This window comes from Akebia trifoliata, chromosome 3 (genome assembly GCF_017979445.1).
Source record: "Akebia trifoliata isolate Shusen 1 chromosome 3, ASM1797944v1, whole genome shotgun sequence".
NCBI classification, from domain to species: Eukaryota; Viridiplantae; Streptophyta; class Magnoliopsida; order Ranunculales; family Lardizabalaceae; genus Akebia; species Akebia trifoliata.
This window is the reverse complement of record NC_141377.1, coordinates 18,458,936-18,475,819: the sequence shown is the minus strand read 5'-3', so window position 1 is coordinate 18,475,819 and position 16,884 is coordinate 18,458,936.

Sequence of the window (16,884 nt, the reverse complement as noted above, 5' to 3'; positions counted from 1 at the left end):
CAACAAATAGCCCCCTCTCTCTCTCTATCCTCTCCTTCTCCCTCTTCTAACATCCCTTTCTTCTCTTTTATTTATTGATTTTTTTATGAATGGATTCCAAGGCTAAAGGTTCATAAGGGTCATTTCCATAAATGAAATGACCCTATGATCAAGCCAAAAATAAACCCCTATTGTGGGTACAAACACTTCCACGTGGCACTTTATTTTCCAATGCTCTTTAAGATTAAAATGATCGAATTATGTTGAGGTTACCGCCACTTGGTGGGGAGAAAAGGGTGCCTAACCCCTTCCCTTTTCTCCAACCGAGCCACTTACCTGAATCCCAAGGTTGATTACCCCTTATCCATCATGAGTCACTAAAATGCCAAAAATGGCAATTTTTCGAAAAATGTGCATCGGGTGACCATTCACACCCACTTACAATTTGAATGGTGGCGACTCCAAACCATCGTAGATGTGGCCGTCGTAATGACGAAAATCACGTATCTACAATTCAGACTATGGGCATATCAATCTTCCATTGGAGTTATGCCCTACCCTCTAGTATATGATAGGGAAGCAGACTTAACAGTTGAAATGAAAATCCGGTATCTCAAGGTCTTGATAGAAAGTCAATTATTAGGAACAGACTGGGTTCGTCAGCAGTATGAAGAAGTAAACCTGATCAAAGAAAAATTACTTAGAGCTCAATACCACATGCAAGCTTATCAGAGAAGAGTTGCTCACGCGCTTGACAAGAAGATCAAAGTTTGTCATTTACAAGTCAAGGATTTAACCATCATACTTTAAAGAAAATGGAACACCCCTCCTCAACTACAGGAGGAGGTTTGAACCCAATTAGAAAGATTCATTCATTAAGGAAATACTGTCTAGAAAAGCCATCAGGCTTCAAGATCATGATGGAATTGAACTACTGGAACCAGTCAAACTTGACCAGATCAAGCGGTACTATATTTAAGGAGGCCATCTTTGGCCAAATCAATTTCCTATTACCCAGTTCAATATCTCATTTCTCAACCCTTTACAGTCTTTTTTCAAAAAATTAAAAATAAAAAAAATACATTTTTTTCTTTCTCAGACTGATCACCTAACCCAGGGGAGGGAAAATTCGAACAACATTTTTGTCTGATCCCAAAATTCTGGGGTACGTAGACAACCTGAGAAATTACTTCAAGCCCGACCACATTAAAATAAAAAAATATTAAAAAAAATAAAATAAAATAATATTGTCAAATAGGGAAGAAAGTTCAAAGAAAAATAAAAACTACCACACAAAGGGCATTCGATTTTGAGCTACAAAATCCCTTTCTTTTTATACTTAGTCCTAAGCTTACTCATAAAAGTCCTCCTAAGTACCGTACTAAAAGTCAAGGAAGATAGTAAAGCATGATCAGACAGTAATTCCATAAGTTCAGAAAGAAAAAAAAAGGAGAGAAAAAAGTCTGTTAGGTTGAAAACCCGAAAAGGGCGACTTAGGCAAAAATTAAGGCAAGTTCGCAAGGTTGAAAATCTGAAAGGACGATTTTGGCAATACTTAGAGCAAAGAAAAAAGGAAAAAGGTCGCTAGATCGAAAACCTGAAAAGGGGATTTCAAAAAAAGCTAGAGCAAGCTCGCTAGATTGAAAACCTGAAAAGGGCAATCTAAGCAAAAGTTAGAGTAACAAAGAAAAACATAAAAAATCTTCGGGGGATTAAAAAGCTAAGAGCAGTCTGAGCTGAAACATCAGATGTCCGAATAATCAAGTTCAATACTTAGCTTAAACCAGACACGGACTTAGAAGCCAGAAGTATCTTATCTACGATCGATCTGAAATTTTTTTGCTTCCTCAAGTGAACCAATGGAGAGAAGGGTGAATTCTATGATGAGTCTCAAAAGAAAATATTTTATTCTCTTGAGCCTGACTCAAAATCTTAAATAAAATTAACCAAAACTAAAAGTTGAATCTTTATTGAGCTTATGGTAATCAAATATTTCGAACCTTTATACAAGGGACACCTTCTTTCTTCTTTGATATGTAGTTTCCCCCTTATACTAGGGGCATTTTTTTTTAATTTTTGCATGATAAATTCAATTATCTTCAATGCCATGTTTCCTGTCAAAGTAGGGGCATTTTATTTTTAAGGTTAAGCAATGTTAATCCTAAAAGATAAAGGAATCCCAAACTTAAGTTTACCCTCTTGATAACAATTTTTCGAAATACCTTTGAGGTTCAAAAGAAATAAAAACTCAGGTTTTAAATTCATAAAACTTTTGAAAAAAAAAAAACCTTGAGGTTCAAACAAAAGCTTTCCTGATCTCATTTTGATTTCGGTATTCTTTCATTCCCAACTCCATTCATTCCTAGACTTGATCATTCTCTTCCAGATTCATTATCTTCCAGATTTATTCATTCGTTCCCCGATTCAATCGTTCTTCTCCAGATTCATTTTCAATCTCATCCGGATTCATTTTAATCATTCTTCTCCAGATTCATTCATTCATTCTCAAAATTCATTCATTCCTCAGCCAATTACCACCAAGGGTTAACTTGGATTTTACTCAGTTGCCGCCAAGGGTTATCTTGGATTTTGCTCCGTTACCACCAAGGATTATCTTCGATTTTGCTCAATTGCCGCCAAGAGTTATCTTGGATTTTGCTCAGTTGCGCCAAGGGTTATCTTGGATTTTGCTCAGATTATGCTCATTTTTGCTCAGATTATGCTCAGTTTTTTTTTTTCAATTTTTATTCAGTTTCACATAGTGCATACACGTGCACATTACACACATTAGTCAAGGAGAATTTTCTAAAATTAAAGGATCTGACACCGTCAGTAAGAGTTCGCGCTCAAGGACCTGACAACATTTTAGTTCAGGGATAGTTTTACCCTCAAGGATCCGAACATCCCGACGAATTGTTAAATCAGGGTATAAAATGAACTGTCATTAGCTTTGGCATTCGGATATCGCACTATATACCAAAATAGATTTGCTATCTAGTTTGCTTCAACCCTCTGCCAAAGAGGGGCATTTTTACACTCACCTGATTAATCAACTCGTCAACCCGATTGCAACCGTTCCCAATGATGGATGATTATTCCAATGCTTTATTATGTTACTAGATATTTTTCAGAAATTCAGATGAGGTATCTCAAACTAACAAAGTCTTAGAAACCACGCTACGCTAAGAAAATATGACCCAAAAATATAGAAATCATCATCTTGCAGACAAAAAGAAGCTTTACGATAAAAATCACTAAAAAATGATCAAATTATCAAAATACTCATAACCTCAAAACATCCCTAGAGCCTACATTACGCTTAGGAAAATCCTTTCAAACACATAAAATAATAAATCAAAACCAAATAAACTATTTCGCCAATTTTCATAAAATTTGACAAAATTATGAAAATGCCCCTCATAAAGTTCACGACTATTTCGCACAAAAAATTTCATAAATAGCACAAATCAATAATCCCATCAAAATCCTTACAAAAAATCGATTTCAAAATATCCTGGAACATAAAAAATCGACTTAAAACACAAAAGGTCCTCTTTGAGGGCAAAACGATAATTTTACAATTTTAATAATTAAAAATTCTGAAATTAATTATTAAAACATTAATTAATGTAAAGTGAAATGCTAATTAATATTAAAGTCAATCAAGTAAGGCTAAAGTCAAAATCTTAAAGTCAATCAAGTAAGACTAAAGTCAAAATTAAAGTTAATCAAGTAAGACTAAAGTCAAAATCTTAAAGTCAATCAAGTGAGACTAAAAGTTAAAATCTTAATAGAATTCTAATTAAATAATAACTCTATTGAAAACAATCATAATTAAATAATAAACTCTATTTAAAATAATTCTAATTAAAATATAACTCTACCTAAAACAATTATAATTAAACAATAATTCTTTCTAAAAGAATTGTAATTAAATATTACTCTATCAAAATAAGCACTTAAAAAAATCTATAAATAGGAGTCCCTACAACTTATTTTCGGATCAAAAAATAAATCCTAGAAAAAGTAGGTCAAAAAACTTCCCTAACCTCCCATAAACCTTAATTTTGAAGTCCCAACTCCTTACCTAACATCCATACCCCAACTTTCGCTCAAAAAACACCTTGAAACCCTTTCAAAACACTCTAGAAATCCATAAAAAAATTAGAAAAATTTATAAGGAGATACTTTATTTTGGAGATCCGAAACGAATCCGGTGACAGAACGAAGCGAGGAGTGCTGTACGAAGAACTATTCTACTATATCTGAGGGAACAAGACCATTGTCTTCGTAAAGGTAAAGATTTAAATTTTTTTATTGATTAGGTCTTTTTAGCAATGTAGTTCTATTTGAGAATTAGTAGAGACTGACGTTTACCGGGCGGGGTTGGTGCTTAATACCTTCCAACCCCGTAACGTGATCTCCAGACCCCTATTTTCTTTCGTAAATTAGTTGTCTTTATTTTTAGAATCAATGATCGGTTCCTAGACCGTAATAACTAGGTGGCGACTCCCAAACCTTAGAGGTTAAAAGTGGATCCGCGCACCTCGTGGATCGAGGGCTCTTTCACCCACGAAAAGTTCAAGTCGTGACCTATAGGGAGGTTTCTGGACTCTAGGTTTACTATGTGTAATGCAATTTATCTGGCCACCCTTGCCCAAGTACACCTATATACCTCTCGAGTGTACTTAATCAAACGATACGTGATAACTTAGTTTGATATACCGTATAGGTGATAATTTAATACTCCAACTCAAATATCTGAAGTCAAAAGCAGCCAGTTTAATCCCCATTTGAGAGGTGGCGCACGATACTAAGCAAAAGCACTCTTAAGTCACCTCTCGTCTAGAATAGACGTAATCTATCCCCTTTGTACCGTAGTACATCGAGGCAGGATCTCGCTTATGCATTGATTTTAACCAAGAAGTACAATTAGTGAACTTAGAGTAACTTTGATATACCGTATAGGTACGAGTCTAGGATTGGCGATTGAGATATGTGACTTTGCGGCTTACAGTAGGATAAAGGCTCAGGTCACTCCATTCTAGGTGTATCGATATACCTTTCAGTGTCACCTGATTGAATAGTATTGATGATCCAATTTTATATACCATAAAGGTACGTGATTGGAGTTGTGATTTTCATGAATGACGTCGCATCTCCGAAGAGACCAGACCACGCACTAGTGCCACATTGACTAGAAGGGACATGCAAGCGTGCAATGCAACAAAATAAACATGCTAGTGGTATGTGCAAAACATGGTGGGGTGTGCCTAGGGCCTTTTTCGAATTAGATCATAACATATGGATATCAAATGAATATTGATCAAGAAATAATACAAAACCTATCACATCGAAATTAAGATCAAAGCAAACACATCACAAATATATCTGTAGAAACCATGGCACATTATACGGGTAATTAATGCATATAACACAAAGAATAATTAATCTGATCCAACATTGAAAAGGCCCACAATTTTTTTTTATTATCTATGGTCAAATCAAGGGTTACTTTGGGCGATCCAAACAAAATCAAGACTTTAATAAATATTGCCTCGAGGATAGAATTGTAATTGTTGAGGTAAGGAGTGATGATTCTTTTTTTTTTTTTAAACAAATTGATTTTTTTTTCAAGCAACAATAAAAAAACCTCTTTTTTATTTTAAAGAAATTGAATTTAAAAAACACAACGAACCCTTTTTTTTAAATAAAAAAACAAAAACAAAAGCTATTTCTAATTAAAAAACTAAGACCATAGCCCCAAAAAATTCTATTGCCACACCAACTTACACGTTTGAAAAAAAAAATTTAACAAACATTCTGATGATGTGTTATATGTAAAAAATTGGTGTGGCAAAAAAAAATTCTCTCCTTGACACCATCGCAATAAAGAGGAGGCTGCCAGTAAGTCCATTTTTTTTATTTTTTTTTTTAATCATCCAAAATTCTCATCTCCACATTTAATTTCATGGTCCACTAAGCTAAGCAAAAGGGAGAAACTCGTTGACAATCACTCTATTTTAAATGAACATAACTCTTACGAACTACCTGAAGAAACTAACCATGGCTAAGTTGCTACTCATGTCCCCAGCAATAGGTTACATGGGTAATTTGTAGCCTGAGACAACATCCATCTATCTACCTTCGGTCATTTAAACAAAGGCCCTAACGATCATGAAAGGATGTATTCATAAGATTGAGAGCAGAATCCATGTACTTCCTAATGTTTTTAAGTTTTCGTTGGACGGGTTCATGAATTTCGAGTTGATATCAATTGGCTACACCTTGAGACCAATTAATTTAGTGGGAGCAATCTGACCAGGGATGAGGTAATCAGGAGCCGCAGCTTCCAATTTAACTCTAGTTGCGAATCCTCCCCCAATTGGATCCGGATGCTTTGCAAGGTTTTTAAACAAAATGTGTGAAATCCAATCCGTGGGTGGATGATCCAAGGTAGCAAATTAACAAAATTTACTTCACAGTCATAGATATTTCACTTCTCAACAACGTTACCCAACCATTTTGTCCAAAAAAAAAAAAAATCACCTCTTCAACGTTTTCTTATCTGTGTTGTTGTGCGTGTAGTCCATCAAGCTTAACAACGAAGTGGTATGATGTAAATCCAATCAAACATCCCAACCTTCTGATTTCCGAAATGGAATCCTTTAATGGATTGAGATGCAGAAACCAAAACCAACAACCTCTCTTCAAAATGCAGATATCAGATCGAAAACCTTGAAAAGTACGATACTTGCAAAACCCGAGAAATCGCAAGAGAGAGACGCAAACGCCAATGTAAAAAATGAGAGAGAGATAGAGAGAGAGATGAAGGAGAGACGTTTCTCTCTTTGCTATTTTTCATTCTCTTCTTCTCATTGGAGAAGAAGATAGAAATAGGAAAAAAAATGTTTTCACTATTGGCACCCCACGCACAAAAAAAATATTGTTTTTTTCAATTTTTTTCTGATTTTTTTTCTTAGAATTCTCTCCTCATCATGAACAACATTAAAAAAGGTAATTTTTTTATTTCTTACCACATCACTAACAAATAATTTATTTGAGAAGAAGATGAAAAATAAAAAAACGTTTTCTACTAACGACACACCATGCACAAAAATATTTTTTATTTTTATTTTTTATTTTTTGTAATTTTTTTTCTTGGAATTCTCTCCTCATCACGAACAACATTAAAAAAAAGTATTTTTTTTGTTTCTTAGCACATCACTCATAAATAATTTATTTTCACAACTCGTCGCTTATGCCTACTAACGCATTAAAAAAATTCATCCAAATTTAAAAAAAAAATAAAATTCATAACTCTCATCCCAACCACCATCATTTCGTCCTCAATTCATATGTCAATTTGAATATTTCATTGTTTAGAATTATCCCAAAATGACCCTAGATTGAATCATAGAAAGAATGTGCCAAAATAAAATATTCACCATTCAAACAAGTAATCAATAATCGAGCAAAAAAGAATGATAAAAAATAAAAATAAGCAAAGAAACAAATAACTAAAAATAAAATAAAATAAAAAAAACTAGGTCGTTCTGGCAATGCTTCCCATACTTGGGGCTTTTCAAGTCTAATCCTCAATAATCCCCAATGGAGTCACCACTGAAAGCGCCCTCGATCCATGGTGTATGCGGATCCGCTTTTGATTTTTGAGGTTTGGGAGTCGTCACCTAGTTATTATTATTTAGGAACCGAGCATTGACTCTAAATAGACAAAAATAACTAATCAACGAATAAAAAGAAACTATGGTCCGGGGATCACGTTACGGGGTTGGAAGGTGTTAGGCACCTTCCTAAAAAAAGATTATATTGCTAAAAGACCTAAAACCAATAAATAAATAAGAAGTACACCTAGATGATCACAAAGATTTGTTCCCTCAGAGTTGGTAGAAAGACTCCTCGTATGAGATTCTTCGCTTTGTTTTCATCACTGAATTCTCTTCTGATCTCCAAGTTGAGGTATCTAGATCTCAGTGTTTTCTATATTTTTTTAAAGGATTTCTGGATATTTTTGAAAGGTTTTTGGATATTTTTTTGAATAAAAGTTAGGATTTGGATGATAGGTAGGGAGTTAGGGGTTCAAAATTAGGGTTTGGAGAAGGCTAGGAAGACTTTTTGACCTACTTTTTCTAGGATTTATTTTGACCAACGAGATTGGGTTGTGGAGGCTCCTATTTATAGATTTTTTTGAAAAAATTAGGGTTTGACTAGGTCTCTTTTTAGATAAGGTGAATTAGGGTTTTGACTTGAGTCTTTTTTATTGACTAGGTTTATTTAGATTAGGGTTTTGGCCTAAGTCTTATTTGATTGACTAGGTTTCTTAAGATTAGGGTTTTAATTCTTACGTACAATGAAAGAATATATTTTTAATTTTTGAAGAATCCCCCTTAATTATATTTTAACTCTTTAGGCCCTTAGATGGAGGGGTCTTTTAATAAATATCAAGGGGCTCCACTTAAATAAGTGGGCAACCATCAACAATTTTGCCTGAGGGCTTGATTGATTAATTTTCTTGGTTCAGATTTTTAAATTAATTTTATTATGATTTCACTTTACGTTAATTAATATTTTATTTATTAATTTCAAAATTTTTAATTGTTAAAATTGAAAAATTACCGTTTTACCCCCGAAGAGAACTTTTGTGTTGAGGAGTCATTTTTGGATGTTTTGGAATCTGTTTTTCATAAGGAATTCAATGGGATTATCTTTTTGTGTCATTTATAAATTTTTTTGGTATGAAATGATTGTGATGAGGGGCATTTTCTAAATTTTGTGAAAATTGGCAGAATGGTTTATTTGATTTTAATTTGTTGTTTTATATGTTCGAAAGAGTTTTTCTAAGCGTAATGTGGGCTCTAAGGATGTTTTGATGTTAGGGGTATTTTAGTAATTTAGTCATCTTTTAGTGATTTTTATCATAAAGCCTCTTTTTGTCTGCAAAATGATGATTTCTATATTTTTGGGATTATATTTTCCTAGCGTAACGTGGTTTCTATAGTTTTGTTAGTTTAAGATACCTCATCCAAATTTCTGAAACATATCTAGTAAAAAACAAAAACATTGGAATATTCATCCATCATTGGGAACCGTCGCAATCGAGATGACAAGTTGATTAATCAGGCAAGTGCAAAAATGGGGTGTCTACACAATCACAAACGAATCACAACGACTCTGCAGCCAACATTGATATTGAAAGGGATTGCCATAAATCATATTAGAAAGAAACCACTCTTTTTCTTGGAATAGAAAAATAGTAGGAACATCATCCCGGATTTGTATTATGTCAATAGTTGGGAATTTATAGAATGGACTAGTTGGGCAAAACAAGTATTGAGACATATGATTCAACGAGGAGTAAACTTAAAATTGGGACTACTAGAAATAATAAAATTATAAATTTTTGAAGTAGCAGAAAATATGCCTCTCATGTTGGCTCTGACAGAATTATGGAACCCAGGGACTCATACATTCATCACCTGCGAACATGAATATACTTTCACCATAAAAGACACTATTAGACTTGCAAGATTACCAGTTGGGTTACATATGCTCCTTGAAAAAAACTTGAAGGAAAAATGTTAATGAAATCCATATAATAGAAACCATGAGAATATATGTTGGAGATCCAAAAAACAAGAAAGAAAATATATTTGAGAAATTGGATAAAGATGTACAACAACTTCTATTGTGAGGAAATGTATCTGGTGACCTTTTTGGTTTATTTCTTTTCAATATTTGGAACAACAGTAGTCACTTCACACTATATCAACACTACATTCTTCACCATTGGATTTATGATACTTTCCGGGAAAGACGTCTGTCTGGCCAGTTTAATGGTAGCTCAGTTGTACCAAGGACTTGACAACATTCATCATGAGTTTACAACTAAACATAGGAAAATCGAGTTTATAAATCCATTATATGGGCCATTCTAGGTATTGCATATCTGAGCCAATCAACGTTTCCAAGTAATAGCTACAAAAAAGTTGATTGTGCCAAATACATACAAATCTCACTGCTATGGTAACAACCGATCTGGACACATGTGAATGCATTAAGGCATTGTGTTCAATTGAAAAAATGTCTTGGAAACCATGTCAACAAAATGAATTTACAGCAGAGCGAATTTTTGAAGGGCCAAAAGTCATTGCCAGGTCATCAACTGAATGGATCTACATATACAGGATAACGACTTCCGGTTACATTCTAAGCATGCCCATATACCCATTGTAGTGAACAAGCAAAAGAAAAATTCAATAGATAGGCTAATAGCATACAACCCACATAGAGTAGCCACATAATTCAACTATGATTAAGATGTGCCATTGCAATGTCCATATGAGAAACAAAATATAGTAAAAGGGATTCTCACTCACCTTTTCAGGGTTTCACAAAGTCAATCACAAGAAATAGCCTCTGAAAGTAGAGAAGGTCAAAACACAACAGAATATGAAAGATATTACAAAATCCATTACAAGAATCATTGTGTTTTAGGGCAAAAGATTAAAAAGATCATGCGAGAGATAGAAAAGAACATTACCAACAACAACACAAATTCCCAAAATACAATATAGATAGATAGGGTGTTGAAGGAAAAATATACAGTAATGCAAAATTTATCGAGTGAGGAATGTGACTTCTTAGTAGTTGGAAAAGAGAGAAACATGAATCTTACACTAAAATCACCAAGCATTGACCCAACATGCATCAATGAAGAAGAAGAAAAAGCAAAAGTGATTTCTTAGAAGAAAAAAATAGACATTGATTATACACCGATAAAGATAACAACTCCATTATAAATAACAGGTGGAGGAAAGATGATAGGAAAAAATACCAGGGAAAAAATTGGTGGAAACAACAATGCAAGCAAAAACTCAAAACAAGAACAATAATTCGCATTATCAACACAAGAAAATAAAAAAGACTAACCATGATAGGTAAGTAACAAGGAACCTAAACAGGTTAACAAAATTTGAAAATCATCGATTATATGATGTAATAGGATAAGGTTAATAACATTCTAAATCCTTGTTACTTAGAACACCAAACTAGGTAGGTAAGCCAAGACACTAGTTGGGAATTATTGAGATGGGATACCAAAAGGAAAAAAAAAAAAAATCAATGTTTCATAGTTATAGTGCAACCAAATAGGTTAACTGTCTCTCTGTAGAATGAAAATAGACCATAAAAATGCAAGAACAACTGAGATCATTGTTCTATATAATAGAAGAGAGAGAGAGAGTTATGATAAAGGTTTGAGCATTGTGTCAACACTATGAGCTCTGGGGGTTTTTGAAAGAAAGGCTTGAAACAAGAAAATGCTAGAATCAAAATAAGAAACACACACATTTTGCATGATTATATATATTTGTTTTTGGAAGAAGACTTCGAAGATAAAGAATGTTATTGAAATAAGTGTTATCCCCAAAGTTGTAGGTAAGAAGAGAAAGTCATCAACACAAGAGAAATCAATTGAAACTCTACTCATCATTGAGGAGGACAGTGGAGAAAGAATCTAAAGAAGAGAATGAGGAAAAATCAAATGAAAATATTGGAAGAAGATTTGGTGGGCACATTAGAGAGGCATCATCAAAACAAATGCAAGTGGCAACAAGGTCATACAAGGAAGAAAAAATCAAAGAGGAACAAAGTGATCCAAAATGGGATAAAAATAATGAAAATGAAAGTGAAGAAGGATATGAAAAAGAGGTGATGATGAGGAAAATCTAAGAAGAAGGATCAGAAAAAATTATCCCTAAAGGGAATGCACCAGGTAAATCTGGTATGTAAAATGATGTATGCAAAGTATACATGACCAATACTGACACTAAAATAATTTGTAATAATATGGAGCAAATTCTAGTGGGAACAAGTCAAACTATGCAAATAATAGAAGTAATAAAAAAAATAAAAATTTTAAGTAATCAAGAAGAAATAACTCCAATATACACCTATTAAATGAAAATCTTATGCATGCATAGACAGAAAGAGAAAACATGATCATTAGAAGATCCAATGACAAGGGGAAAGCGACATCAGAGACTGTGGGAGCATTAGCATCCCAAATTCATTGGGGGCAAAGGAAATAAGGAGGCAGATACACACACTACCCAAACAACTAGGCTAGAAGATGCATACATTCAAGAGGCCATATTGGTTAGATTACAAAATTAAAATAAGACTGGAAAAAATCGTTACCTGATATATCCTAAAACTCTAACATACATGATACTCTGTGATAGGAATCTTTACAACTTAGCTACGAAGTTCATGCCCATCATCCACAGTCACCATAGTAAACTCAGCTCAACTGAATATGTCACACTTTATCTTATTTCTTGCCTATTGTCAGCATTGTGTGCTTGATGTATATCCTTATTTTGCTCTATTTTGACAATATGAAGGATAAGACCACTCACCCAAATATTCTTCCATATCTTGAATTATTTTTAAGACTGCAATCAGGATTGATCTTGGAAACTACAGGAAATGCTGCACAAAAGTCCTTGGCTCTGATAAGTCTTCAACAGCCCAGAGAAATATGATTTCTTCACCATTGGAGAAATTTACCAAATTACACCACACAGTCTTTTTTCTTGCAAGAAAATTCAAAACACGAGATTGAGGCCCTTCTTCAGTAGACTATACAACTAAAAGAGTAAGGGCTGCAAATCGAAATGATTGGTTCAATGCTGGAATAGATGATAAAGTCCTTTGTATTACACCAGGAATGGATCAAAAAGATGAGTCAAGTGATTACCCTCAACCACTTGCTAAATTTCCTTCACACAAAAGAAGTACAAACTACAACTATTTCGGAGCGAAATTCATTAGAATTTTAGCTACAAGAAGAACATTCTCCATCAAGCATTACAAAATGAGATGAAGACTTTGATTGATTCACAAAAAGTGTGTGTAAAGTTATTTGATCATCTGAAGGATGTTGAAGAAGCTATGGCAAAACTCAAATCGCAAGCACAAACAATTGCAACATATATTAAACTTCAAACAATTCAAGAAGAAACTACGATGCTCAAGGAAGCAGAACTTCACGACAATATTCAAAACATTTGCCTAGAGAAATCCAATAAAAAAACAAGCAAATAAAGCAGATAGGAAGGATACAATGCACATAAAAGAAGTGAGAAGGACTTTTGAGGAGGCTATCATGCCGATGAATGGATTCATTCAAGGATCAACTAACTTAAGCTTTACATTTTGATGTGCCATGGGTTATAATTAATTTTGTGAACTTAGTGACTTGATAACATGTTAAATGACTTGTGTTTATGAAAATAGTTGCATACTCGAAGTGATAGTGTAATACCCCGAGTTTCTAATTCGTATCTCAAGGAAATCAAAATTGAAATTTTGAGAAAAATTCTGATAAAGGGACTTAAGGTAGATACTCGGAGTTTGTTATATTCATTTATAATAAAATTTGACTTCACCATTGGATTCAAAATAGTCAAAAACATATTTTAGCCTATAAGCACACTCAAATTTGAGTTTGGATGAAAAAATTATAAAATCCTCGAATTTCATGTTAAGTGGGACTCAAAATAGTGAATTTTTGTTAGAATAATAATTAGAAAAATCTGATCAAACCATTAGGTTTGCAACAAAAAATTATAGAGAATAAAATATTCATTTATTGATTTTCAAGTCCAAGAAGTCAAATTGTCGTCGAAAATAGAAATAATGGAAAAATACCAACTTTGCCTTTCAAGTCATTATAAAAGAAACTTAAGGTATCTTTTATTTCATTTCTCTTCTCAAAAAAAAAATTAAACCTAGTTGAGCTATAACGCCTTGCCAAACGCTAACATAAAGCTCCATGTCAGATCTCGAGGCATAAGGTGGTGCCTCAAAATTTCAGCATGGTCTCCTCTGTTTATGTTAGCATTCTAAGGCATTCAACCTACACCTAATAAACGAAATACCTTATGCTGCATATATACATATAAAATATAATAAAAGTGGAAGCCTATATACATCTAATAACGTATGATAGATCAGAGTGCAGAAGGATAGATAAAGTACAGGATTATACAAATATTCTTCACTCTAATAAAAATCCAACGCTCAATAAAAAATCTATAATACTCTTGAAAAAATTGACACCACTAGGGTGTATAGCCTAGTACTCACCAGATAATAGACTCTGGTCTTCTATCTGACCCACCAGATGGTCCCCATTCGCTGGTTCTACGCTCGTCTCGTCAACTGTAGACTCTGAAACTAAAAAATAGGAAGGAAAGGGTGAGTAACAATGGTTACCTAGTAGGGAAACAAACAATTCCTGTCAATAACCTCTTTTAACATGAACGAATAAGCATGCCAAATGATTTTAACATATACAAAGTTTTACAGAAGAAACTACTATTAATTGGTACATATAGTTAGGGATGAGCAACTAAACATTTTAAAATTCATATTACATCATCAGCAATACTCACTATAACATTTTCTTTTTATACAAATCTAATTGATTAAATGGAAACATTAAACATGCATTTCATTTTGTATATCAAAATAAGGCAACAGATACATAATACATAATGGTGGAGTGGTAGAATTAGAGAATTGGGATTCAAGACTTGGTCGCTTCCAGTCGGGATATGATGTTACAATACTTTTTTGGCTTTTAGGTCCTCATTTTCTGGTCGGTTGCTGCACTTAGTACACTTGGTTATTCGGCTCAAGCTGACAATTTGACGTAACCATAAGCAATGAATCTCTTTTTTATGTGTCAGAACGTTCGACTAGTATAGATTGTTAGTGATCACTTACTAACCACCTTCGTCTATGCCTATCATGTGTGCATGTGATTTTCAAATATACAATCCATTCATATATGGTCACCTTTAAATTACAAGTTCATTGGTAAAGATAGAGAGGAATAAACTCGGATTCCAGTTGTAACTCCACTCTCATACGCATCCCATACCACGTATGAGCTTAGTTGTCCCTACCGTACATCACAAGATAATATATCACTACGAATAATATGACAGACTATCCCTTCAAATATTCACAAGCTCTTTAACAGTTCACAAAATAACTACATATATATATATATATATATCATTTTTCTTTTGAAAATAAATAAGAAATTAACAATACAGAGTTGAGAATGAATATCCAGTTTCCTACTATGCAACTATGACCACACGACCTAAAAGAAAAATAACAGAACAGAAAAGTAACCAGCGCCTTGCACTAATAGAAAGTAAATAAACATGCAACTAATATCATTATTCCTAAATATCCGTTCATCAATTCACACCTAGCATTACAATGTAAAATGCAGACATTACCCCTCGGTTGTGACTGACATTTTATCGTTTCATACAATTTTTCCTTTTTTTTTTTCGATTTTTACGATTTTCAATCTTTCGAATACGATATTCATTTTTCGACATTCATCAACTCAATCTAAGTTCATTGATTATTAAAATAATTTTCAAATCTTAAAATTCATTTTTATCAATTAAACTGAAATAATTACAAAAATTATATCAACATGGGGTCCGAGCAATGCACAGAACCAAACTGGCCAAACACAACCCGGTGAAATATCCTACCCACGTATAATTTGTTATAAAATATAATTAAATACATCAAATATGCAGGTTCTGGCGTGAATTTGAAACAATGGAAAAAATTATATTTTTTTAAAATATATAACAAATTTTTTTTATAAAATCTTAAATGTAATTTTCACAATCTACGATTATTAATAGAAATTGCAAGTTCCTTACAATCTTTAGGCGATAGAATTGAAGCATGTGCGCGAAAATTAAGATGATCAACACGAAAATCAAGATGGATTGAACTTTGAGGTAGATAATTTTTTAATTTAACCTGGTGGTTTCAAAGATCTCGATGCCGTCATCGTTTTTCCCTTCTTCGACGGGGGACGGTTTGACCTCAAAACAGATAAAATATAGGTTCGAAGTTTCGAAATCCTCATATCTTATATGGCTAATTTTTTTACTATACAGGGTGAAAAAGAAGAAAAAATGAAAGAAAACTAGGTGGATTTTGTAGAGGTGAGGCTATGGGCGTTTTTTCTTTCTACGTCAAAAGTCGAAGACGGTTCATGACAAATCTGAGTTTGAAGATTTGAAAAAAATAAATTTTTTTCGTTCAAAATATCTTGGCTGATTTTCAACATTTCAAAATGATGATGAATAGTAAAATTAAAAAAAAAATTATTTATATAAATTTTTGTGACGAAATCGATATTTTATTTATTGTTTTGTTTTATGAAAACTTAACCATCTAGACTCCAAAAGTGACGAATGAATACTTTAATTTATTCTGGATCTAATGGTGCGGTCAAAATTTTAAAATTATGTCTCTAACAAAAATTTACTTTTTCAGCAAATGGAACCCTAAAATTGACGACGTTTTCATTTTTTACGATAAATCGACTTTTTGGACTTCTAAAATGACAAGTAAATATTCTATTTTTTATAATTTTTCGTTACGAACCCAATGGTATGATCAAATGTTAAAAATTATTACTTTAACAAAAAATCATTATTTTGGCCTGATCCAACTCAAAAATCGAGAATTTTATAATTTTTCTGTTCGAACTTGCATTTGAGCGTGCTTACAGGCTAAAGTATGTTTTTTAATCATTTTGAATCCAATGGTGATGTTAGATTTCATTAAAAATGATCAGAAACATCATAAAGTTTTATCCTAATTCCCATTTTTAGAATTTTTTCAAATTTTTACTATTTACAAATCGAAAACTTTGGATTTTACATTCTCCCCCCTTAATAAAAATTTATTCCTGGCAATTAAAATGATACCTTAGTCTTGGAATAATACTGGATATTTAGCCCGCATCTTTGACTCATTTTCCCAGGT